The sequence below is a fragment of the Miscanthus floridulus genome, chromosome 19, assembly GCF_019320115.1.
Source record: "Miscanthus floridulus cultivar M001 chromosome 19, ASM1932011v1, whole genome shotgun sequence".
NCBI classification, from domain to species: Eukaryota; Viridiplantae; Streptophyta; class Magnoliopsida; order Poales; family Poaceae; genus Miscanthus; species Miscanthus floridulus.
Genome location: NC_089598.1, coordinates 47,861,216 through 47,886,539, shown reverse-complemented (window position 1 = coordinate 47,886,539; position 25,324 = coordinate 47,861,216).

Sequence of the window (25,324 nt, the reverse complement as noted above, 5' to 3'; positions counted from 1 at the left end):
CGATGAGCCCGCTCTGCCACATCTGCACTGCCACCACCTAGACCATCCGACACGGGTTGATTAGTAGATCATGTTGGTGCCCTTGGCTTCACCGGAAAGCTTGCCGGCGGCGAGCTGTGGCTGACCCGCGTTGATTCAGCACCGGGCTCTATTTTTGTCTCGCTGACTTGTGGAGCTGACTGACCAGCGGGTCCGGGTTGTTAGTGACTGTGAAGTTATAGGATAGCTTAGTTATTTCAGTTTTTCATGCTAACTTGGAAAAATGATAAGTGGTGTTGTAGATGTCCAAATCTTGTGAACCAAATTTTGTTGTGTTCCTTAGGAAGTGTAGTATTTAGGAAAAATACAATATTAGCACGTGTAGTAGAATTTTTGGAAGAATTAAACTAAAACTTGAAATGTGTTTTTAAATGTATGCAAACTTGTTTAATTTATATCTAGATTTGTTTGCTCCAAAAATTATGAAATTTATATGGTGAGCTTTTCTTGATAAGTATAAGCTCTGGTAAAAATTTGAGGGTCATTGCATGAATAGATTTTTAGTTATAGATTTTTCCTTGTTCAATTAGGTGATCCTTGTGTAAATTGTTATAAATTATTTATGAACCCAATATTCATGAAATTTATTGGAGGCTGTCCTAGTACCATGTGGATGCTAAGAAAAATATAAAATCTGTTGCTTGACACTTTTCACTAGGGTTTTCTGTTTATGCTATTTTAAGCCTCTATGCCTTGTCATTTTTGCATAGGATGTTTACTTGGTAAAATGGCATGAAACTTTTGCAGTAGTCTATGGGTAGCACTAGTAAGCCATTGTAAATTTTTGAGGATTTGTGATGCACCTTTGGTATATGTTTATTATTTACCCTAATTATTTAATTAAATTAAGAAAGGCAATTAAATGATTAGATTGTGATTAAGCATAATGTTTTCTATGGTTCTTATGTTGCATAGTAACTGTTGATGTCAATGGTAAGGCTTAGAAGCCATTGATTGTATACAAATGACTAATTATCGCTTTATCATTCAAATACAAGACTGCATGTATAGTTTTGATTGTGTGAGTGATTTCATATGGATAATGTCTCTACTGTAAAACTTGTTAATAACAAAGTTGTAGATAACTTACTAATCTACCTTGTGTTAAATTTTCACAGCCATAGGACTTAGGGTTTATGAGTTCTAGCTGTTACAAGTTTGCTGTCCGAAAGGTTTACTTTCTAGATAGATTTGATTGAATGATTTGTTTGCCCAATATAACTCTTGAATCATAGTGAGAGTATTAAAAGAAAGTTGTAGATAATTTTATAAGCTTTCCAGAAAGTCTAAGATTACCACATTTGGATAAGTAGAACTTCAATTATGAGTAAAACAAGTAGCTGTTGTTTTGTGGTATAGTCAATGAATTGTTGAAGTAGTTGATTTAATAATCAAGAAGAGATATGCACATACTCAGTAGAACATGATGCACTTGTTATTACTTTAGCACCATGCTATTAAGAATACTTACAAGAATGCATTCATCATGTATCATCATATTATACTTGTCAGCATGTATGCATTCGTAATATCTTATGCCATACTCATGCATCTAGGATCGATAGAGGAAATAACGTTGCTGGAGTTCAACGAAGGAGAGGAAGGGGACCAGCAGGAGATTCCTCAAGCCGCAGTTCCCAAAGAAGAGGAGCAGAACCCAGAAGAGCTTCCAGAGTCCCCTGATCACCGCCCCACTTCCTTTCTGAAAGGCAAGCCCCATAGCATTCTAAGTCTCTCAGTATTTTACAAAATATTACTCAAGTCCTTATGATTGATGCATTAGGTTATAAGAGCTGATTGGAACCACTGATGCATATAAATTCCTTGTCCAAAAAAGTACCTTTAACCCTATATAGATCTAGGATCGAATATATGCTTAGCCATGCTAAGATCGGTAGAAGTCGGGTGATTTCCTGTCACCTGCGAGATATAGGTGGATACCAAAGCACGGTTGGCTATATTTGCTATCGTGGAAAGAACCATGGGGTAAAAAGTAAATCAAGGCCGAGCGGAGTCTATGGTGGGTTGACTCATGTGATTCCGTCTGTGCCGATTAAGGACCGTACCATTGTTGGCACTTCTGATAAGATTGAACGCATGCCTATCACTTAGCTAGCCGGATAACTCATTCCGACCGCGAAGTCGAGTAGCTCAACTCAGGCTGGGCCTCGCTCTATCAAAGTGCGCACTCTAGATGGTAGTAAGGATATGCCAGGAGCCAGACTGAGCCCAAGGGCAGGCTGGGCCTGAACGTCCTGGCATTTGGTTGTCCCTGATTGTGCGGCGTTGGGCGAACCCACGAAATGTGTACTTGAGTTGTACCAAAGGTGACCTAAGGTGACCGTTGATCTAGTCTACCTGAGTTTGTGTTAGGAATAAATTCTTAGCTGGTTGAAATCGATTTGAATCGCCGTCTCTCTCGGATAGTGAGAAACTTGGCTAGCCCCAATATCGTAGTAATTGTACTATGGAATATGATGGTTCGCATGAACATGGAATTACAATACCGGTTATGGTTACTATTGTATGCTCTTAAAATGATATACCACATGTTTGGCATAAGATAGTTGCTAATTTAGAGATGGATAGTCATAATTAACTTGATAACATAATTATAATTGTATAACTAAGTTAATCATATTTATGCAAAATGTTGTCAAGCTACATCCACTTATACAGCCTTGCATGATCCTTGGAGTCATTTTATTTCTAGTTTATGATGGGTAAGTCTAGCTGAGTATCTTCTCGTACTCAGGGTTTATTTCCCATTGTTGCAGATGGCATTGTTTATCATGGTTATTGCAAGAGTTGCTTCTATCGCGCTGTGGATGAGGAGTAAGCCTTGGACAGGCTTCTTTATTAATCCCTCTACATGCTTTTGTGGACTGTGATCGTATGTTGGCACTGTATCAAACTATGTTGGCAAATGCTACTTTCAAACTTAATTTGCTTCCGCTTTTATCCATTAAACTTGGTTAGTAATAACTTTGTTTCATACTCTGATGATGGAAATGTATCTGTGAACTTTATGTAATATGTGACATGTATGTTGAATAATGTACGATCTTGGTTGTTGTAAATCATTTATCAAGACCCGTCGTGGTACTCGACGGACTATCGGGTTTATATGGGTTCAAGTATGATAGTGCGACCGCTTAAGGCTGTCATTATACTTGTACTCTTATAAATTGGTCGGTTCTGCGACAAGGAAGACTCCAGAACACTCCAAAAGGCAAACCACCATGACCCAGCCTGAGAACTATTAGGTGTTGGCGATCCTTAACTCCTATTTCTAACCGCCAACTCTCACATAAAATATGCACAAATGGTCACCAAACTTAGAATTAGGGCTTACAACTCACAAGTTCCACTAGTTTTGCTGAATTATACTTTGTAGGATGACTTATAAGAAAAGCATGGAAATATGACCAAGAATACATAATCACGCAAAGCACATTTCCATCATACACAGCAAAAGAGAAGAGAGCCCCACAACCAAGCAAAACAACACCCAAACAAGTGGAGAACAAGGATAAACCCAAATCAAATCAACTTATCTTCATAGAACACCAACACAGCCCACTCTAGAAGATCAAAGAAGAGCCCTAACAAAGATGGACTCAAGGTGGCCCAATAGGGGTGCGGGCACCCATGGTGCGACCGCACCCAAGCTGGCCTGCCTCAAGCCCAACCTTGCTAGGTTGGTTCATACCGCCTCTCCAAAGGCGGTTCACAAGGTGTAGGGAAAAATCAACATACCTACAAGGTGGTTTGCACTTTCCATGAGGGAATGAGGCATTATTCAAAGAGCCCCCTCCTCTCCACCTATAAAAGGAGGCTCCCCTCTTCTCATTTGAAGATCACACAAGAGAAAAAGAGCAAAGCAAGAGCAAGAGCATCACCACTCCATGGGCTTAGGCCCTAGCCAGCTATAGCAAAGTAGAAGGGAGAGATGTGAGGAAGAAGTGCCAAACTTGTTAGTAACCTTCCCCGCTTGTACCTCGACGGATACTTTGTACCTCGATGAGTATCTTAGTAAGTGTTCGCGGTTCCTTTGGTTATAAGAGTCTTTTGATTAGCTAAGCAATACTTTTATTTGCTTGCGGGTTCATCGCCTACCCTCATAATAGATACTCTAGTAGAGGGCCCTGATAAAGACAGATAACCCTATATGGACGCTAGAGTAGTAGTTGATAGCGTAGACGTGTTGTCTAGGCTAGAGGTTAAATTTGTTTGCCTCATTCCCCATGGTTGAGGGGTAGGCAGCAGGAGGTGATAGCCCTATCCGTCCCTGGTAATCCCCCATGTTTAGGTTTGATGTAGAGCCATAGGCCAGCAACGCTTGGCAGACTAGGCGTTCACCGGTGCCTAAAGTAATCAGGTAGAAGTAGAGTTTATCTTCTCATAGACCCAAAAGCCATAGGAATCCATCTCTACCCATATCAGCTACCCTTGTGTTATCCTTGGACAAATTAGCTAGAAGAAATACCTCTGTCCCTATCGAAATATGATACCCTGAATACTTCTAGGTGAAAGCTACAACGGTAATTCCGTATGCTTGTGGACTCTTTCTATAAACATTAAGAAATACCAACAAGTTTCTAGCGTGGTTGTTGGGGAACGGTTGCTATTTTCTTTGAACCTAGTTCATCCTTGTATCTGTATCCTTTATTTTTATAAAAACAAAAATATCTTTGTCGGTGCAGAAAGTGACCAACACGTAAATATTTATAGTTTTGCCATACGTTGTTGTAACACCCTAGGTGTTTGGCTTCCACATTTGCACTTGCATTTCATAAACATGAGCATCATTCATCCATTCATGAGCTTAGATTGTATGAAACATGCTTTTGAAACATTGCAACATATTGTTATATTCCATGTGTGTTTGTTTTAGGAAATGAATAGTGTGCAACACTCAAGTGCAACATGTGCAACACACTTTAGTGAAACATGGTTAGCTAGTACTATGCCACAAACTCATGAAACATATGAAACATGGTTTTGAAATAGAAGTAACAAGTCACTTGTTTTTCCTTGTTTCAATAAATGTGATGCTTGACTTTTGTGTGATCAATGTGTGGTGTGGCTAATTAGCCTCTCAAACAACTTAGCTACACTTAGAATGTCATTAGGAACATTGCTCATGTTGACCATATTGTCCAATTATGCTTCCAAGTAATAGTTTGACTTGTGTTGACCCCTAGAGCTCTTTGGTTTGATTGTTTAAAAAGTATAGCTTAGATTGTTTGCATGTCTAAGCAACCTAAAGCAAAGTTGTAGCAAATTTTATAAGGAACAAAAGTTATTTTATGACCATCTCATGAAAATGTGCAGAACATGCTCAAAAAGGGCTCACAAGTCAGTGTTGAGGGCTGATTCGACACTTAGAAAAATTTCTAAGTATTGATTTCATTTACAGTTTGGTGAAGCTAACTTTGGCATGATTTTACTCTGCATCGGTTGAGAATTAGGCTTTGATCCTTTAATAGAAATTGTAGCTGGTATGTAGGTGTACAACTTTCATTTAGATTGGTTTCACTAATGATCAACGGATTTGGAGAATTTTTATCGTCAAGTCTTGCTGTTAGTCGTCCGATCGAAGTATGAATCAGCGCTACTGTTCTCGACCGCGTTCAGGGCTTGAACGCCGCGTGGCACCGCGCATCGCCGCCAGCCTACTCGGTCAGGCCACAATGGGCTAGTGAGCACCACATCAAGCCCTAGCACATGCCCGTGAGCCTCCTAGCTCCCCAGTGCATTTCGCTTCTCCTTCGCCACAGCGCTGCACCCGCGACAGCAGCCACTGCCTCTGCCATTGATGCCGAGCACACCGCCGTCGCCTAGCACCCTCACCACCACAAAATTGCTGCCTCTAGCTAACCCACAACTCCACCATAGCCTCCTCTAGCTCATCCACCTCGCCGTTGAGCCGAAGAACCAAGGTAGTGGCCACATTTTCATTTCCGCTGTCGTCCGGACCTCGCCGGAGTTGTGCTCTCCGTGGCCAGCACAGCACTGCTTCTCTCCTCCCTAGCTCTCATCTAGCCTTCTCCATCATGTACAGATGCTTGGGTAAAGATGCCACCATCAACACTAGTCTAGCCGAGCCAGAACACGGCTGCGTGCTGCCATGCGCCATGGCTGAGCCGTCGAGCTCCATGGCCGCGGTACTTAGGGGCCGGTAGGGTTTAGGGTTAGGATACCAATCAGTGTGGGAGATCATGGTGAACACGGAGGTACCCTCCTCATCACCGGTGATGCCGTCGTTGGCGAGCTCCACCGGTTCCGCGTCAAGCAAGCCGCCTCCCCTGTTTTCGTTTCACTGACGTGCGGGCCTGGCTGACCGATGGACCCCGCCTGTTAGTGACTGTGGAATTGAAAGCTAGTTCAAATAATTCAGATTTGAGTGCTGTTTTGTAAATTTTGTATCTCCAGTTTGTAGATCCAAATTGAGTGGTTCCAATTTTGTTAGGATCATGGAGAAGTGTAGTATTTAGGAAAAATATAATATGAACACTTGTAGTAGAATTTCTGGAAGAATTAAATTGAAACTGGAAATGTGTTTTTAAATGAATGCAAACTTGTTTAATTTATATCTTGCGTTCCTGTGCTCCAAAAATTATGAAATTTTGTTGGTGAGCTCTTGTTGATGAGTAGAAGCTCTGGTAAAAATTTGAGAGACAGTGCATATATAGTTTTTGAGTTATAGATTTTCCTTTAACATTGGATGATCCTTGTGTGAATTTTAGTAATTTATCTATGAATCCAATAACCATGAAATTTTTGGAGGATGTCCTAGTACCTTAAGGATGCTAGGAAAAATATAAAATCTATTGCTTGACACATTTCACTAGGGTTTCCTATTTATGTCATTTTAAGCTTTTATGCCTTGTCATTTTTGTGTAGGATGTTATACTTGCTCAAATGATGCGAAATTTTTACAGTAGCCTACTTGAAGCATGTAGTACCTACTGTAATGTTTGTAGATCAAATGGTGCAGTTTTCATATATGTTTATTATTCCTCTTAAATAATTAAATAAATTAAGAAAGACATTAAAAGAAATGAATTGGGGATGAACACTTTACTTTCTGGTGTTATTTTGATATGTGTGATGAGTTAGTAAAGTTGGTTTTGTCCATTTATATGTTTGCAACATAAGTTAATAATTATTCCCTTGCATTTTTGTCTTTCTGGACAGTTCTGGGAACTTTGCAAAGTTCACCATGATAATTTGGTTTGCTGAGAAAGTGGTGAATACAAAAGTTGTAGATAACTTATGTATCTAGGTCTTGTTAAAAGTTGGTGGCATTTGGCCCAATAGTATAGGAGCTACAGCCATTCAAAATTGGATCACAGTTTTGCTTGCTCTCTATCCGGTTTGGACCTGATTATGTGGTTATGTAAATTCGACCAGGTAAAGGTTTGAATCATGCCTTGAGGTCTGAAAATGAATTGTAGGAAATTTCATAAGCTTTCCAAATTGTCTTGTTGCCTATCATTTCGATTTGTAGATCTCCGGTTATGATCAGTTTACTGTACCACTGTATAAGTTCCTGTTTTGCTAAAATACGAATGTTTGTGTGTATGCTTTGCTACAGTGTTCTTGTTGATTGTTTAGGTGCTAGCGTAACTTGAGAACATGCGTAGGTGCAGGTGCTAGGTCCTTAACTGAAGATGAGCAATTGTACATTAGGTTGTATAAACTTGGTAAGTTAAAGTGATTTGAATAGAACTTAAGTCAGAAAATGCGGACTGCAGTAAGCATGTGCATTCCCCGAGCATTCCTAACTTCGTTCATGTGCATCCATGATATTTATCTTGTGCATACATGCAATAGGTGTGCCGGAGGGAGTGACGCTTCTGGAGTTCGAGGGAGCGAGCCAGGAGGAGGAGCCCGAGGTTTAGGCAATCGATGAAGCAGCCGCCGAGGAGGAGTTGCCCAAGTGCCCTGACCACCGCCCATCATCTTTCCTGAAAGGCAAGCCCCAAAGTATTCTAAGTCTCCCATGTTTTTACAAATATCTTGAGTATCTTTTATTGTTGATTGTGCATTAAGTATAGGAATTGGTTGGAACCAATTGTTGCATTATATATCTATCCTTGTCCAGATATCGCACTTGAATCCTAATTAAGTTCAGGAATGGGTTAAATGCTTAGGCATGCTTAGTACGGTAGAAGTCAGGTGATTTCCTATCACCTGTGAGCTTTAGGATGAGGTGGATCACGGTTGGCTATATTTGCTATCGTGGAAAAGAACCATGTTAATAATGAATGAAGACCGGGCGGAGTCTTGTGTAGGGTTGGACATAGTGACTCCATCTGTGTCGTTTAAGGACCGATACGCTGTACGTCCTCATGTCATGTTGAACGTAGCCTAACACTTAGCTGGCCGGATAACTCGTTCTAACCGCGAAGCCTAGTAGCTCGACTCAGGCTAGGAACGCGAGTAGTGGCACGCATTCTGGAGGTAGTAAGGATGTGCGGATAACCATTAGCATAAGCCCAAGGCGGGTTAGAGTCCCAATCAACCTTGGCAGAGTGGTTCTCTGAGAATGCCGATCTGTTCAGACTCATGACTCTGGAGTTGTGCCAAACGTGACTTGATTGCGACCCTAATGGGGGAAGCATGGTTTGTGTTTAGGAATACCCCTCTAGCTGGATAGGAATCGATTCGAATCGCCGTCTCTCCCGGATAGTGAGAACTTGACTGAGCAGCGGTAACGTAGATTCAATTAATTTAATGATATGGTTAAATGGATGATGATGATAATATTGCCACGATTTATACCTGCTATGGTTATTAATGTTTGCATCTTAATCAAATGATTGCTTAGTACAGGTGCTAATATAGATGATAGGTTAATGTCTAAAAGTCACTGCTTGCTCAGGTTAAGAGTTGATCATTATTACTTATGCTTTTCCCCAAAAAAAAGTGTCAGCCAGATCCACTAAATTAAGCTATGCATGATCCTTGGTGTCATTTGTTTTGGTTTCTGATGGGTAAGTCTAGCTGAGTACATTCTCGTACTCAGGGTTTATTCCCTCTTGTTGCAGATGACCTTCTTTATCAGGGCTTCTGTAAGTATTGTCTCCACTCGGCGGTGACGAAGACTAGATCATGGCCATGATCTTTGTTTATCTTATCCAAATGCTTTTGTGGGATGTGATCAACAAGCTAGTACTTGTATTTGAACTCGTGTGTGTGAGTTAAACTATTTGCTTCCGCTACTTTACAAGACTTATTTTGTAATAACAATGACTCTGAGGTGTTGTAATCTATTTGCAAACCATCTGTGAAATGTTGTAATGTATGATGTGTTATGTTGAATTACTGTGATCTTGGTTGTATACAAGTTGGTTTGAAATCCTTTGTGGTTTTAGTTGACTACCGGGTTTATATGGGCTCAAGTGCGAGAATTTGATCGTTTCGGCGATTGTTTTTGTACTTGTGCTCTTATAAATTGGTCGGTTATGTGACAGCTGGTATCAGAGCTAGATTCAACACTAAACATGTCATATGTGTGGGGGATAGACCCCCGGGTACCACAAGATGGTACATGGGCTGCACCATCCGAGGTGGCCTGGCCCGTGAGATCAAGGCGTGCACGGCGCTGCTTGGCGTGCACCGCAAGACATTGTAATAGTACCAAATAGGATACTTTACTTGTAACCTTGTCCCTTTGGAGTATATAAGGAGGGGCAAGGGTCCCCTAGAGGACAGATCAAAAGAGGTTAATCCATATACATCTCAATACAATACATCAACGACACAGGACGTAGGGTATTACGTCGACCAGACGGCCTGAACCTGTCTAAATCGCTGTCTCTACGCTTTGTGTCACCATCTGGTTCCTGATTACACGCACCGTCTACCGACAATCTACCACCACGGGCACCCCCCTCGGTGGACTGCCGACCATATTTCGTCGACAGTGGCGCGCCAGGTAGGGGTCCCCTTTAGGGGATCGTGCGCACTGATCTATGGCGAGCCAGATGGACCTCAAGATCATCGCCATCCGTGGCAATTTGGCTTCAGGAGGCAACGTCCTTCACCTACAACGGAGTCGTCATCTTGAGGCTATTCACGGCGGCTCAACGTCGCTACGCAATTCGTCACGATACTTCCACCATTTTGGTCGCACGATTCTGCGTCCCGTAGCAACTCGACAGTTCGGCACCAGGATCCTGTGCACCATCATCGCTGACTTCAACGACCAATCAAGAAGACCGGGCATTGGTTCAATCTATAGAGCCATGCACACAACGGAGATTTCGATCCAGATTCATCTCTCGACAAGTCATCAGGCAAACTCTGGCATGCGACGCTGAGCACGTCCTCGCGCATTGAAGTTGTTGCAGGCGGCGCATGGTTGCGACTTCGTGCGGTATTATTTCCCAGCCCGTGATGAATCTTGACTCTCTCAGATCGGAAGATGGCTCGAATCGGTATCTGAGTCAGCAAGCAAGTCTACGTCCGAATCCTCTTAACCAACAAGCAAGTAAGGAAGGAGGCGCGGGCGTACATCTTCAGAGCCATGCAAAGGAAGCATATACGTGGTGTACAGGGCCATGCATCAATGGACCGGTATCTACTCCGATCCCAGCGATACTTCATACAAGTCCAAGTTAGATCACCGCGCAAGCCAACGACGGCGACGAGTATTCCGGCAGCGACAAAGGCTGCTCCTACTGCTCCTACGCCATCGCCGATCGTGAGCTGCCTGAGTCGCCGACCACTAATATAAGGACGACATCATCCGGGCTACTTACTCCGACCACGGACCACGTCGACCACGTCTTGAGCAGCTTCGCTAAGCTCCAACCACGTCGACTACGTCCCGAGCAGCTCCGCCGAGCTCCGACCACGTCGACCATGTCCCGAGCAGCTTCGCCGAGCTTCGACCACCTCGACCACAAGACTACGTCGCAATGATGATCGTCGCGAAGAACGGCGCTACGACAATCGCGACCACAGTCATGACGACAGGTCAAAAAGCTCGAGGACTAGACAACTTCATCGCCAACGACACGTCAAGCCATCTCTCGAACATCGCAACACACCGACTACACCCACCGGTCGTCAATAAAGCTAAGTATTATTTTTAATTGAAAATTTCTTCGATCATCGTACACCTCCGCCGACCACCCTTAGGGTGCGCTCCGCGTCGAATTTTCTCCATACATACAGTCCAAAACATGTATAAGTTTTTACAACGGTTTGCCGATACGTTTTCCTTCCTGCTTGAGAATCCCAGAGCCAGCACTATCTCTGGCTCCACCCCACGCGTGCATGAGAGTCCGCCCTCTGCGCTACGGGTAGTCGGCAGTCGCTCCCTGGTAACACTGGCACTCTACGTGCGGCAGCGTTCCGTACCTCGCGCTACGAGATGTTGGTCAGCCCAGGGCTGGTGCATTCTTTAGGACAGGTTAATACATCGCGCTACGCCTCTACATAACAAAAGGGCTAAAAATAGCTAATGTTATTTTTCGAATATTACACCAAGTATAATTCATCGCCAACCGAACACCAAGTGTTTACTTCACCTCCTATAGAGAGGTCAATATATTTCGTACACCATCATGTACTACCGCTCTCCGTGTTTATTTTTCAGGAACACAGTTCGGTCAGCGAGCTCATGCTTCAGGGTTCGCCAAGACCACTACGGTGCTTGAGGACTCGGGCTAGACCACGCTCGTGCTCGGGGACTCTGGCCAGACCACGCTCGTGCTCGGGGACTCGCTAGACCACTCCGTGCTCTGGGACTTCTCGCCAGACCACTCCGAGCTCCGACCACGTCGATCACATCTCGAGCAGCTCCGCTAAGCTCCGACCACGTCTCGGGGACTTCGTCGGTCGCTCCTCGACCTGTGCTCGGGGACTGCCTCGATCACTCTCCGACCACGGCTCGGGGACTTCGTCGCTCGCTCCTCGACCTGTGCTCAGGGACTTCGTCGCTCGCTCCTCGACCTGTGCTCGGGGACTGCCTCGATCACTCTCCGACCACGGCTCGGGGACTTCGTCGCTCGCTCCTCGACCTGTGCTCGGGGACTGCCTCAACCACAGCTCGGGGACTTCGTCGCTCGCTCCTCGACCTATGCTCGGGGACTGCCTCGACCACTCTCCGACCACACTTTTACATCAACCAATAATCTCTTTATTGTTGCAACTTCGCAGACTCGCACCCGTGTAGGAGCTAGTAGCAGCCATGATGGCAATGGTGATGACTTACCACCACTGCCACCATCGTCTGCTCAGGAGTTCTTTGCCCAATTCTTGGGAAGCCAAAGGACAATGGAGGAAGCTCTGCGCCTCATCGTGCAGAACACCGCTCATGCCCACCCACAGCAACAAGGGCCCGAACCTAATCAGCACAGTACCTTCAAGGAATTTCTGGATACAAATCCTCCTATCTTCAAGGTGGCAGAGGAACCACTACAGGCGAACGAGTGGCTCAACACCATTGAGTAGAAGTTTCATCTGCTGAGAGTCACTGAGCACCTGAAGGCTGAGTATGCGTCCCATCAGTTGCAGGGACCAGCAGGAATCTGGTGGACACATTTCTTGTCCATCTGCCTGCTAATGTGCAAGTAACATGGGAGCAGTTCAAGTTGGCCTTTTGGGGGCATCACATTCCCCTAGGCCTAATGCACATGAAGGTGGCTGAATTTATGAGGCTCACCCAAGGGACAAAGACCCTCACAGAATATATGCATGCATTCAATAACCTATCCAGGTATGCTCTAGGTTTTGTGGATACCAAGGAGAAGAAGATAGAGAGCTTCAAGCGGGGTCTAGGCACAAAACTGATGAAGACCATGGCAAATTCCAAGTGCACCACCTATAATGAGTTTATTAGTGATGCTTTACCAGGAAAATCATAACAACATGCATGCGACAGCTAAGGGTCACAAGAGGGCATTTGAGGCAGGTGCCTCCAGATCTTCATAGTCCCGAGCTCCTATCATAGCTAGGCCACAGTTCCATCCACTTGCACCCAAGTTTAGGCCTCCACCCCAAAATCTTAGAACAGCAGGCCTCAGAACATTCGTAAGGCATTCACTATTGCCTTACCTAAAGGAAATGGCGGTCAGGGAAGCTCCACAGGACCTAGGAGTAATCAACCCTGTTTCAACTATAATCAAGTGGGTCATTGGGCCAAGGAATGCCCCCACCCCAAGAAGAATGCCAACCAGAATTAGAACAATCAGTGGCAGGCGAACTCAAGGGCACGTCCTGGATACGTGCATATACCGCTATTGAGGAAGTGCCCGCTGGAGAAGTTGTATCATGGCTGGTATGTTTCTTGTCAACAAGCATCCCGCTATTGTTTTATTTGATTCAGGAGCTTCTCATTCATTTATGAGTCAAGCATTTGCATCTAGACATGATCAGAAAATAATTGAAGTAAGCAAGGGTGGTTATAATATAAGTTCAGCGGGGCTACTATTTCTACAAATAAGATAGTCAGAAATGTGCTCATCTCTATCCAAGAGAGGGAGTATACCACGGATTTGATAGTATTACCTAGGTTATCCATAAGTGTAATCTTAGGCATGAAATGGATGAGCGATCATGGTGTTCTCATTGACACTAGCACTGTACTATTATGTTGAGAGAACCCAGGGAGGGAATGCTTTTCTAGTACCACTCTCCCAAATTTTGAACTCAAACACTTAGCTTGTGCTATCCAAACCACTACCTTTGTGATATCCTAGTGGTTTGTGAGTTTCCTGATGTATTCCTAGAGGAGTTACCAGGCTTACCACCTGATAGGGATGTGGAATTTAAGATTGAGTTAGTGCCAGGTACGACACCCATCTGAAGAAGGCCCTATAGAATGCCACCAAATGAGTTAGCAGAACTTAAGATTCAGTTAGGATCTATTGGATAAGGGTCTCATTCAACCTAGTTCATCTCCGTGGGGATGCCCAGCATTGTTTGTAAAGAAGAAAGACAAGTCCTTGAGAATGTGTGTGGATTACAGACCACTCAATGCTATGACTATTAAAAACAAGTACCTATTGCCTCGCATCGATATCTTGTTCGATCAGTTGGCGAAGGCAAAGGTATTCTCCAAATTGACTTGAGATCAAGCTATCATTAGATAAAGATTAGGCCAGAGGATATACCTAAGACTGCTTTCTCCACTCGGTATGGCTTATATGAGTATTTGGTTATGTCTTTCGGACTAATGAATGCCCTGCCTACTTCATGTACCTGATGAATTCGGTATTCATGCCCGAGCTTGACAAGTTCGTGGGCGTGTTTATCGATGATATATTGATTTATTCGGAAAATGAGGCAGATCATAAGAGCATCTAAGGATTGTTCTATCTAGATTGAGGGAGCATAAGCTATATGCAAAATTTAGCAAGTGTGAATTTTGGTTGAGCAAAGTACCTTTCTTAGGTCATATCTTATCAAGAGATGGAATCTCTATAGACCCATCAAAAGTACAAGAGGTCATGGATTGGAAGGCCCCGACTTCGGTTCATGAAGTTCAGAGTTTTCTAGGTTTAGCAGGATATTATCGTTGTTTCATTCCGGATTTCTCCAAAATAGCTAAGCCCATGACTAGGCTACTTTAGAAAGTGAAAAGTTCAATTGGACACCAGAATGTGAAGCAGCTTTTCACACCCTCAGACTTTTAACTATAGCTCCTATCTTAGCACAACCCAACATTAGAAGCCTTTCGATATATTTTGTGATGCATCAGGTATAGGTTTGGGGTGTGTGCTCATGCAAGAAGGAAGAGTTATTGCATATGCTTCTCGACAGTTGAGAAAACATGAAGTCAACTACCCCACGCATGATTTAGAACTTGCAGCAGTTGTTCATGCATTAAAGATATGGAGACATTATTTTTTGGGCAATATATGTCATATATATACTGACCACAAAAGTCTCAAGTATATCTTTACCCAACCAGAACTAAACATGAGACAGCGAAGATGGCTAGAGCTGATTAAGGACTACAATTTGGAAGTGCATTACCATCCTGGGAAAACCAATGTTGTAGACGATGCACTTAGTCGGAAGTCTCATTACAACACTGTGGAAGCATTGTTGGAAGATGGCTTCAATTTGTTACATCCTGCTGTACTGCACAATATCACTATCAGTTGTTCACTTGAGAGCAAAATCATAGAGCTGCAGCAGATAGATGTAGGTATAAGTCACATCAAGAGAAAAATGCAAGAGCAAGAAACCAAACATTTTAGATTAGATGAAAAGGGTTGTACTATGGTTCGAGGACCGACTTGTGGTACTAAAAGACCGTGAGCTTAGAAATCAAATTCTAGAGGAAGCTCATTCGTCCAAATTGTCTATCCATTTGGGTAGTAGTAAGATGTACCAAGATTTGAAAAACCATTTTTGGTGGACTAAGATGAAGAAAGAGATCGTAGCCTATGTCGCTAGGTGCGACAACTGTAGTAGAGTAAAAGTTATTCATATGAAATCTACCGGATTACTCCAGCCATTGCCTATTCCAAGTTGAAAATGGGAAGAATTCAGTATGAACTTTATCATAGGCCTTCTAATGACACCGCAAGGTCACGATTCAATATGGGTCATCGTAGATCGTCTCACCAAGTCAGCACATTTTATACCTGTGAACGTAGGTATCACGTGGGGAAGTATGCTGAGCTGTATGTTTCTCAGATTGTGAGACTACATGGAGTACCTAGGACCATAATCTCAGACCAAGGACCATAGTTCATAGCTCATTTCTAGGAGCACTTGCACTAGGCCTTGGGGACTAAATTGATCAGAAGTTCGGCATACCATCCGCAAACTTCAGGAATGACAGAGCGAGTGAACCAAATCTTAGAAGATTTGCTGAGAGCTTGTGTTATATCTTCCAAAGGTCCATGGGAGAAATGGTTACCTTTTGCTGAGTTCTCCTACAACAACAGTTATCAAGCAAGCATCAACATGGCTCCGTTTGAAGCCTTGTACGGCAGAAAAATGTAGAACTCTGTTGAATTGGATTGAGCCTGGTGAAAGGGGATACTTTGGTATTGACTTTGTCATTGAAGCTGAAGAGCAAGTGCGTATTATCCAACAGCATATGAAGGCAGCTCAATCGAGATAAAAGAGTTATGCTGATAAAAGAAGAAGACCACTAACTTTTGAAGTGGGTGACTATGTATACTTGAAAGTATCACCCATGAAAGGGGTGAAGAGATTTGGAATGAAAAAGAAGCTTGCACCTAGATATGTAGGGCCATACAAGATTATGGAACGGAAAGGAAATGTTTGCTTATAAGTTACAACTTCCACAAGAGATGAGTGCAATATTTGATGTCTTCCATGTTTCCCAGTTGAAGAAGAAATGTCTTTGTGTACCGGAAGACAGCTATTGCACCCACCAACATAAAGCTTTAATCGGATTTGACCTATGAAGAAAAGCCAATCCGAGTGTTAGAAGAGATGAAAAGAGTAACCCGGAGTAAGATCATTAAGTTCTATAAGGTGGTGTGGAACAATCACAGCGAACAAGATGCCACATGGGAACGAGAGGATTATTTACAAGAGGTTTATCCCGCCTTTTTCCAAGAATGGTAGGTCTTGCAAATCTCAGGACGAGATTTTTATAAGGGGGAGGGGCTGTAACACCCTAGGTGTTAGCCTTGCATAAATTGACTTTGATTGCATGAGCATGAGCCTCAAGCATTTATATTTAAGCTTTTACAATTGAAACATATGAAACATGCTTGCTATTTTATGTTTCTTTGTATATATGCAAATGATCATGAGTGCATAAATGTAAATGGTTGATGTGAGTCACTAAAACATATTAGCAACACTTAGGATGATGAATGGAACATGGTTCATGAAGATCACTTTTCATGATCAAGTACTTAAGTGATGCTATGTGTGTAGACATGAAAAGCTTTATGTGAAACTAATGTATGAAATGATTGTGTGACCTTGCAAATAGCTTAAACATGTTTAGAAGATCATTATGAACAACTTTGGTATTCATGGTTAGGGCTAAAGTGGTCACTAAGTCATAGTTCAAGCCATCTTTTGAATGTAGCATGTTTTGACCAAGTTTGAACTATGTTCTAGAGACTTTGCATAGAGGTGGTCACTAAAGCAAAGTTGTAGTATTTGGCAAGAGGAACGACTTTTATTTTTGGGTCATAGACTAGTTTAGCCCCTAACGTGCTTGAAATAGGCTCACAAGATCCCACAATTCACTATTTTCAGCACTTAGAGAAAATTTCTAAGTCGAGTTAACTGATAGTTTGGTCGTGTCGACTTTGGGAGGATATAACCCAATTTTGGTTGCGAGTTAGCACATGATTCTTCAAGAGAAAATGGAGCTGGTACATAAGTCTACAAATTCCATGTAGGTCATTTGCAATATGGAGCTACGGTTTAGTAGTTAGGTCGTCTTGAAAGCACGCTGTCAGGCTCGGTTCGCAACACTGATGACTGAATCAGCCGGCCTTCAGTGGCTGACCACCAATAGGCTTGGGCCACCGTGTGGAGCCGGAAGCGAAGCCGCGCGTCACCGGCGCCCTACCCAGCGCGGCCACGCTAGGCCAGTGAGCACCTTTATCACCCCAATGCTCGCCCGCTCCATCCCCGCGCTCGCATTTCCATTTTTCTACCTCCTCCTTCGCCTCAGCGTAGCCACCGCAGCAGCCGCTGTCGCCATTGCCGTTGTATCCGCTCTACCGAACTCGCCCATGCTCATCGCCGCCCCATTCTCCAATCGGCCACACTCATAGCTCTGCCTCACCCTTCTCCACCTTTCCCACCTTGCCGCACCCACAGTCGCATCTTTGGTAAGCCGCTTTTCGCTCTGCACCGTCGTGGGTACGCCTTCGTCGGAGCTCCGCCATGGCCGCTGCCGTGGCCATGCTTGGTCAGAGCGCCTCCAGCTGCCTAGACATAGTCGCATGGTAGCCGTGGTTCTATAGCGTGACTCGCCTGGCTTCGCCATGGCCGGTGATGGCCGGCCCACCACAGAGCAGTGCCGCTGTGCCACCATGGCCGGCGATGAGCCCGCTCTGCCACATCTGCACTGCCACCACCTAGACCATCCGACACGGGTTGATTAGTAGATCATGTTGGTGCCCTTGGCTTCACCGGAAAGCTTGCCGGCGGCGAGCTGTGGCTGACCCGCGTTGATTCAGCACCGGGCTCTATTTTTGTCTCGCTGACTTGTGGAGCTGACTGACCAGCGGGTCCGGGTTGTTAGTGACTGTGAAGTTATAGGATAGCTTAGTTATTTCAGTTTTTCATGCTAACTTGGAAAAATGATAAGTGGTGTTGTAGATGTCCAAATCTTGTGAACCAAATTTTGTTGTGTTCCTTAGGAAGTGTAGTATTTAGGAAAAATACAATATTAGCACGTGTAGTAGAATTTTTGGAAGAATTAAACTAAACTTGAAATGTGTTTTTAAATGTATGCAAACTTGTTTAATTTATATCTAGAGTTTGTTTGCTCCAAAATTATGAAATTTATATGGTGAGCTTTTCTTGATAAGTATAAGCTCTGGTAAAATTTGAGGGTCATTGCATGAATAGATTTTTAGTTATAGATTTTTCCTTGTTCAATTAGGTGATCCTTGTGTAAATTGTTATAAATTATTTATGAACCCAATATTCATGAAATTTATTGGAGGCTGTCCTAGTACCATGTGGATGCTAAGAAAAATATAAAATCTGTTGCTTGACACTTTTCACTAGGGTTTTCTGTTTATGCTATTTTAAGCCTCTATGCCTTGTCATTTTTGCATAGGATGTTTTACTTGGTAAAATGGCATGAAACTTTTGCAGTAGTCTATGGGTAGCACTAGTAAGCCATTGTAAATTTTTGAGGATTTGTGATGCACCTTTGGTATATGTTTATTATTTACCCTAATTATTTAATTAAATTAAGAAAGGCAATTAAATGATTAGATTGTGATTAAGCATAATGTTTTCTATGGTTCTTATGTTGCATAGTAACTGTTGATGTCAATGGTAAGGCTTAGAAGCCATTGATTGTATACAAATGACTAATTATCGCTTTATCATTCAAATACAAGACTGCATGTATAGTTTTGATTGTGTGAGTGATTTCATATGGATAATGTCTCTACTGTAAAACTTGTTAATAACAAAGTTGTAGATAACTTACTAATCTACCTTGTGTTAAATTTTCACAGCCATAGGACTTAGGGTTTATGAGTTCTAGCTGTTACAAGTTTGCTGTCCGAAAGGTTTACTTTCTAGATAGATTTGATTGAATGATTTGTTTGCCCAATATAACTCTTGAATCATAGTGAGAGTATTAAAAGAAAGTTGTAGATAATTTTATAAGCTTTCCAGAAAGTCTAAGATTACCACATTTGGATAAGTAGAACTTCAATTATGAGTAAAACAAGTAGCTGTTGTTTTGTGGTATAGTCAATGAATTGTTGAAGTAGTTGATTTAATAATCAAGAAGAGATATGCACATACTCAGTAGAACATGATGCACTTGTTATTACTTTAGCACCATGCTATTAAGAATACTTACAAGAATGCATTCATCATGTATCATCATATTATACTTGTCAGCATGTATGCATTCGTAATATCTTATGCCATACTCATGCATCTAGGATCGATAGAGGAAATAACGTTGCTGGAGTTCAACGAAGGAGAGGAAGGGGACCAGCAGGAGATTCCTCAAGCCGCAGTTCCCAAAGAAGAGGAGCAGAACCCAGAAGAGCTTCCAGAGTCCCCTGATCACCGCCCCACTTCCTTTCTGAAAGGCAAGCCCCATAGCATTCTAAGTCTCTCAGTATTTTACAAAATATTACTCAAGTCCTTATGATTGATGCATTAGGTTATAAGAGCTGATTGGAACCACTGATGCATATAAATTCCTTGTCCAAAAAAGTACCTTTAACCCTATATAGATCTAGGATCGAATATATGCTTAGCCATGCTAAGATCGGTAGAAGTCGGGTGATTCCTGTCACCTGCGAGATATAGGTGGATACCAAAGCACGGTTGGCTATATTTGCTATCGTGGAAAGAACCATGGGGTAAAAAGTAAATCAAGGCCGAGCGGAGTCTATGGTGGGTTGACTCATGTGATTCCGTCTGTGCCGATTAAGGACCGTACCATTGTTGGCACTTCTGATAAGATTGAACGCATGCCTATCACTTAGCTAGCCGGATAACTCATTCCGACCGCGAAGTCGAGTAGCTCAACTCAGGCTGGGCCTCGCTCTATCAAAGTGCGCACTCTAGATGGTAGTAAGGATATGCCAGGAGCCAGACTGAGCCCAAGGGCAGGCTGGGCCTGAACGTCCTGGCATTTGGTTGTCCCTGATTGTGCGGCGTTGGGCGAACCCACGAAATGTGTACTTGAGTTGTACCAAAGGTGACCTAAGGTGACCGTTGATCTAGTCTACCTGAGTTTGTGTTAGGAATAAATTCTTAGCTGGTTGAAATCGATTTGAATCGCCGTCTCTCTCGGATAGTGAGAAACTTGGCTAGCCCCAATATCGTAGTAATTGTACTATGGAATATGATGGTTCGCATGAACATGGAATTACAATACCGGTTATGGTTACTATTGTATGCTCTTAAAATGATATACCACATGTTTGGCATAAGATAGTTGCTAATTTAGAGATGGATAGTCATAATTAACTTGATAACATAATTATAATTGTATAACTAAGTTAATCATATTTATGCAAAATGTTGTCAAGCTACATCCACTTATACAGCCTTGCATGATCCTTGGAGTCATTTTATTTCTAGTTTATGATGGGTAAGTCTAGCTGAGTATCTTCTCGTACTCAGGGTTTATTTCCCATTGTTGCAGATGGCATTGTTTATCATGGTTATTGCAAGAGTTGCTTCTATCGCGCTGTGGATGAGGAGTAAGCCTTGGACAGGCTTCTTTATTAATCCCTCTACATGCTTTTGTGGACTGTGATCGTATGTTGGCACTGTATCAAACTATGTTGGCAAATGCTACTTTCAAACTTAATTTGCTTCCGCTTTTATCCATTAAACTTGGTTAGTAATAACTTTGTTTCATACTCTGATGATGGAAATGTATCTGTGAACTTTATGTAATATGTGACATGTATGTTGAATAATGTACGATCTTGGTTGTTGTAAATCATTTATCAAGACCCGTCGTGGTACTCGACGGACTATCGGGTTTATATGGGTTCAAGTATGATAGTGCGACCGCTTAAGGCTGTCATTATACTTGTACTCTTATAAATTGGTCGGTTCTGCGACAAGGAAGACTCCAGAACACTCCAAAAGGCAAACCACCATGACCCAGCCTGAGAACTATTAGGTGTTGGCGATCCTTAACTCCTATTTCTAACCGCCAACTCTCACATAAAATATGCACAAATGGTCACCAAACTTAGAATTAGGGCTTACAACTCACAAGTTCCACTAGTTTTGCTGAATTATACTTTGTAGGATGACTTATAAGAAAAGCATGGAAATATGACCAAGAATACATAATCACGCAAAGCACATTTCCATCATACACAGCAAAAGAGAAGAGAGCCCCACAACCAAGCAAAACAACACCCAAACAAGTGGAGAACAAGGATAAACCCAAATCAAATCAACTTATCTTCATAGAACACCAACACAGCCCACTCTAGAAGATCAAAGAAGAGCCCTAACAAAGATGGACTCAAGGTGGCCCAATAGGGGTGCGGGCACCCATGGTGCGACCGCACCCAAGCTGGCCTGCCTCAAGCCCAACCTTGCTAGGTTGGTTCATACCGCCTCTCCAAAGGCGGTTCACAAGGTGTAGGGAAAAATCAACATACCTACAAGGTGGTTTGCACTTTCCATGAGGGAATGAGGCATTATTCAAAGAGCCCCCTCCTCTCCACCTATAAAAGGAGGCTCCCCTCTTCTCATTTGAAGATCACACAAGAGAAAAAGAGCAAAGCAAGAGCAAGAGCATCACCACTCCATGGGCTTAGGCCCTAGCCAGCTATAGCAAAGTAGAAGGGAGAGATGTGAGGAAGAAGTGCCAAACTTGTTAGTAACCTTCCCCGCTTGTACCTCGACGGATACTTTGTACCTCGATGAGTATCTTAGTAAGTGTTCGCGGTTCCTTTGGTTATAAGAGTCTTTTGATTAGCTAAGCAATACTTTTATTTGCTTGCGGGTTCATCGCCTACCCTCATAATAGATACTCTAGTAGAGGGCCCTGATAAAGACAGATAACCCTATATGGACGCTAGAGTAGTAGTTGATAGCGTAGACGTGTTGTCTAGGCTAGAGGTTAAATTTGTTTGCCTCATTCCCCATGGTTGAGGGGTAGGCAGCAGGAGGTGATAGCCCTATCCGTCCCTGGTAATCCCCCATGTTTAGGTTTGATGTAGAGCCATAGGCCAGCAACGCTTGGCAGACTAGGCGTTCACCGGTGCCTAAAGTAATCAGGTAGAAGTAGAGTTTATCTTCTCATAGACCCAAAAGCCATAGGAATCCATCTCTACCCATATCAGCTACCCTTGTGTTATCCTTGGACAAATTAGCTAGAAGAAATACCTCTGTCCCTATCGAAATATGATACCCTGAATACTTCTAGGTGAAAGCTACAACGGTAATTCCGTATGCTTGTGGACTCTTTCTATAAACATTAAGAAATACCAACAAGTTTCTAGCGTGGTTGTTGGGGAACGGTTGCTATTTTCTTTGAACCTAGTTCATCCTTGTATCTGTATCCTTTATTTTTATAAAAACAAAAATATCTTTGTCGGTGCAGAAAGTGACCAACACGTAAATATTTATAGTTTTGCCATACGTTGTTGTAACACCCTAGGTGTTTGGCTTCCACATTTGCACTTGCATTTCATAAACATGAGCATCATTCATCCATTCATGAGCTTAGATTGTATGAAACATGCTTTTGAAACATTGCAACATATTGTTATATTCCATGTGTGTTTGTTTTAGGAAATGAATAGTGTGCAACACTCAAGTGCAACATGTGCAACACACTTTAGTGAAACATGGTTAGCTAGTACTATGCCACAAACTCATGAAACATATGAAACATGGTTTTGAAATAGAAGTAACAAGTCACTTGTTTTTCCTTGTTTCAATAAATGTGATGCTTGACTTTTGTGTGATCAATGTGTGGTGTGGCTAATTAGCCTCTCAAACAACTTAGCTACACTTAGAATGTCATTAGGAACATTGCTCATGTTGACCATATTGTCCAATTATGCTTCCAAGTAATAGTTTGACTTGTGTTGACCCCTAGAGCTCTTTGGTTTGATTGTTTAAAAAGTATAGCTTAGATTGTTTGCATGTCTAAGCAACCTAAAGCAAAGTTGTAGCAAATTTTATAAGGAACAAAAGTTATTTTATGACCATCTCATGAAAATGTGCAGAACATGCTCAAAAAGGGCTCACAAGTCAGTGTTGAGGGCTGATTCGACACTTAGAAAAATTTCTAAGTATTGATTTCATTTACAGTTTGGTGAAGCTAACTTTGGCATGATTTTACTCTGCATCGGTTGAGAATTAGGCTTTGATCCTTTAATAGAAATTGTAGCTGGTATGTAGGTGTACAACTTTCATTTAGATTGGTTTCACTAATGATCAACGGATTTGGAGAATTTTTATCGTCAAGTCTTGCTGTTAGTCGTCCGATCGAAGTATGAATCAGCGCTACTGTTCTCGACCGCGTTCAGGGCTTGAACGCCGCGTGGCACCGCGCATCGCCGCCAGCCTACTCGGTCAGGCCACAATGGGCTAGTGAGCACCACATCAAGCCCTAGCACATGCCCGTGAGCCTCCTAGCTCCCCAGTGCATTTCGCTTCTCCTTCGCCACAGCGCTGCACCCGCGACAGCAGCCACTGCCTCTGCCATTGATGCCGAGCACACCGCCGTCGCCTAGCACCCTCACCACCACAAAATTGCTGCCTCTAGCTAACCCACAACTCCACCATAGCCTCCTCTAGCTCATCCACCTCGCCGTTGAGCCGAAGAACCAAGGTAGTGGCCACATTTTCATTTCCGCTGTCGTCCGGACCTCGCCGGAGTTGTGCTCTCCGTGGCCAGCACAGCACTGCTTCTCTCCTCCCTAGCTCTCATCTAGCCTTCTCCATCATGTACAGATGCTTGGGTAAAGATGCCACCATCAACACTAGTCTAGCCGAGCCAGAACACGGCTGCGTGCTGCCATGCGCCATGGCTGAGCCGTCGAGCTCCATGGCCGCGGTACTTAGGGGCCGGTAGGGTTTAGGGTTAGGATACCAATCAGTGTGGGAGATCATGGTGAACACGGAGGTACCCTCCTCATCACCGGTGATGCCGTCGTTGGCGAGCTCCACCGGTTCCGCGTCAAGCAAGCCGCCTCCCCTGTTTTCGTTTCACTGACGTGCGGGCCTGGCTGACCGATGGACCCCGCCTGTTAGTGACTGTGGAATTGAAAGCTAGTTCAAATAATTCAGATTTGAGTGCTGTTTTGTAAATTTTGTATCTCCAGTTTGTAGATCCAAATTGAGTGGTTCCAATTTTGTTAGGATCATGGAGAAGTGTAGTATTTAGGAAAAATATAATATGAACACTTGTAGTAGAATTTCTGGAAGAATTAAATTGAAACTGGAAATGTGTTTTTAAATGAATGCAAACTTGTTTAATTTATATCTTGCGTTCCTGTGCTCCAAAAATTATGAAATTTTGTTGGTGAGCTCTTGTTGATGAGTAGAAGCTCTGGTAAAAATTTGAGAGACAGTGCATATATAGTTTTTGAGTTATAGATTTTCCTTTAACATTGGATGATCCTTGTGTGAATTTTAGTAATTTATCTATGAATCCAATAACCATGAAATTTTTGGAGGATGTCCTAGTACCTTAAGGATGCTAGGAAAAATATAAAATCTATTGCTTGACACATTTCACTAGGGTTTCCTATTTATGTCATTTTAAGCTTTTATGCCTTGTCATTTTTGTGTAGGATGTTATACTTGCTCAAATGATGCGAAATTTTTACAGTAGCCTACTTGAAGCATGTAGTACCTACTGTAATGTTTGTAGATCAAATGGTGCAGTTTTCATATATGTTTATTATTCCTCTTAAATAATTAAATAAATTAAGAAAGACATTAAAAGAAATGAATTGGGGATGAACACTTTACTTTCTGGTGTTATTTTGATATGTGTGATGAGTTAGTAAAGTTGGTTTTGTCCATTTATATGTTTGCAACATAAGTTAATAATTATTCCCTTGCATTTTTGTCTTTCTGGACAGTTCTGGGAACTTTGCAAAGTTCACCA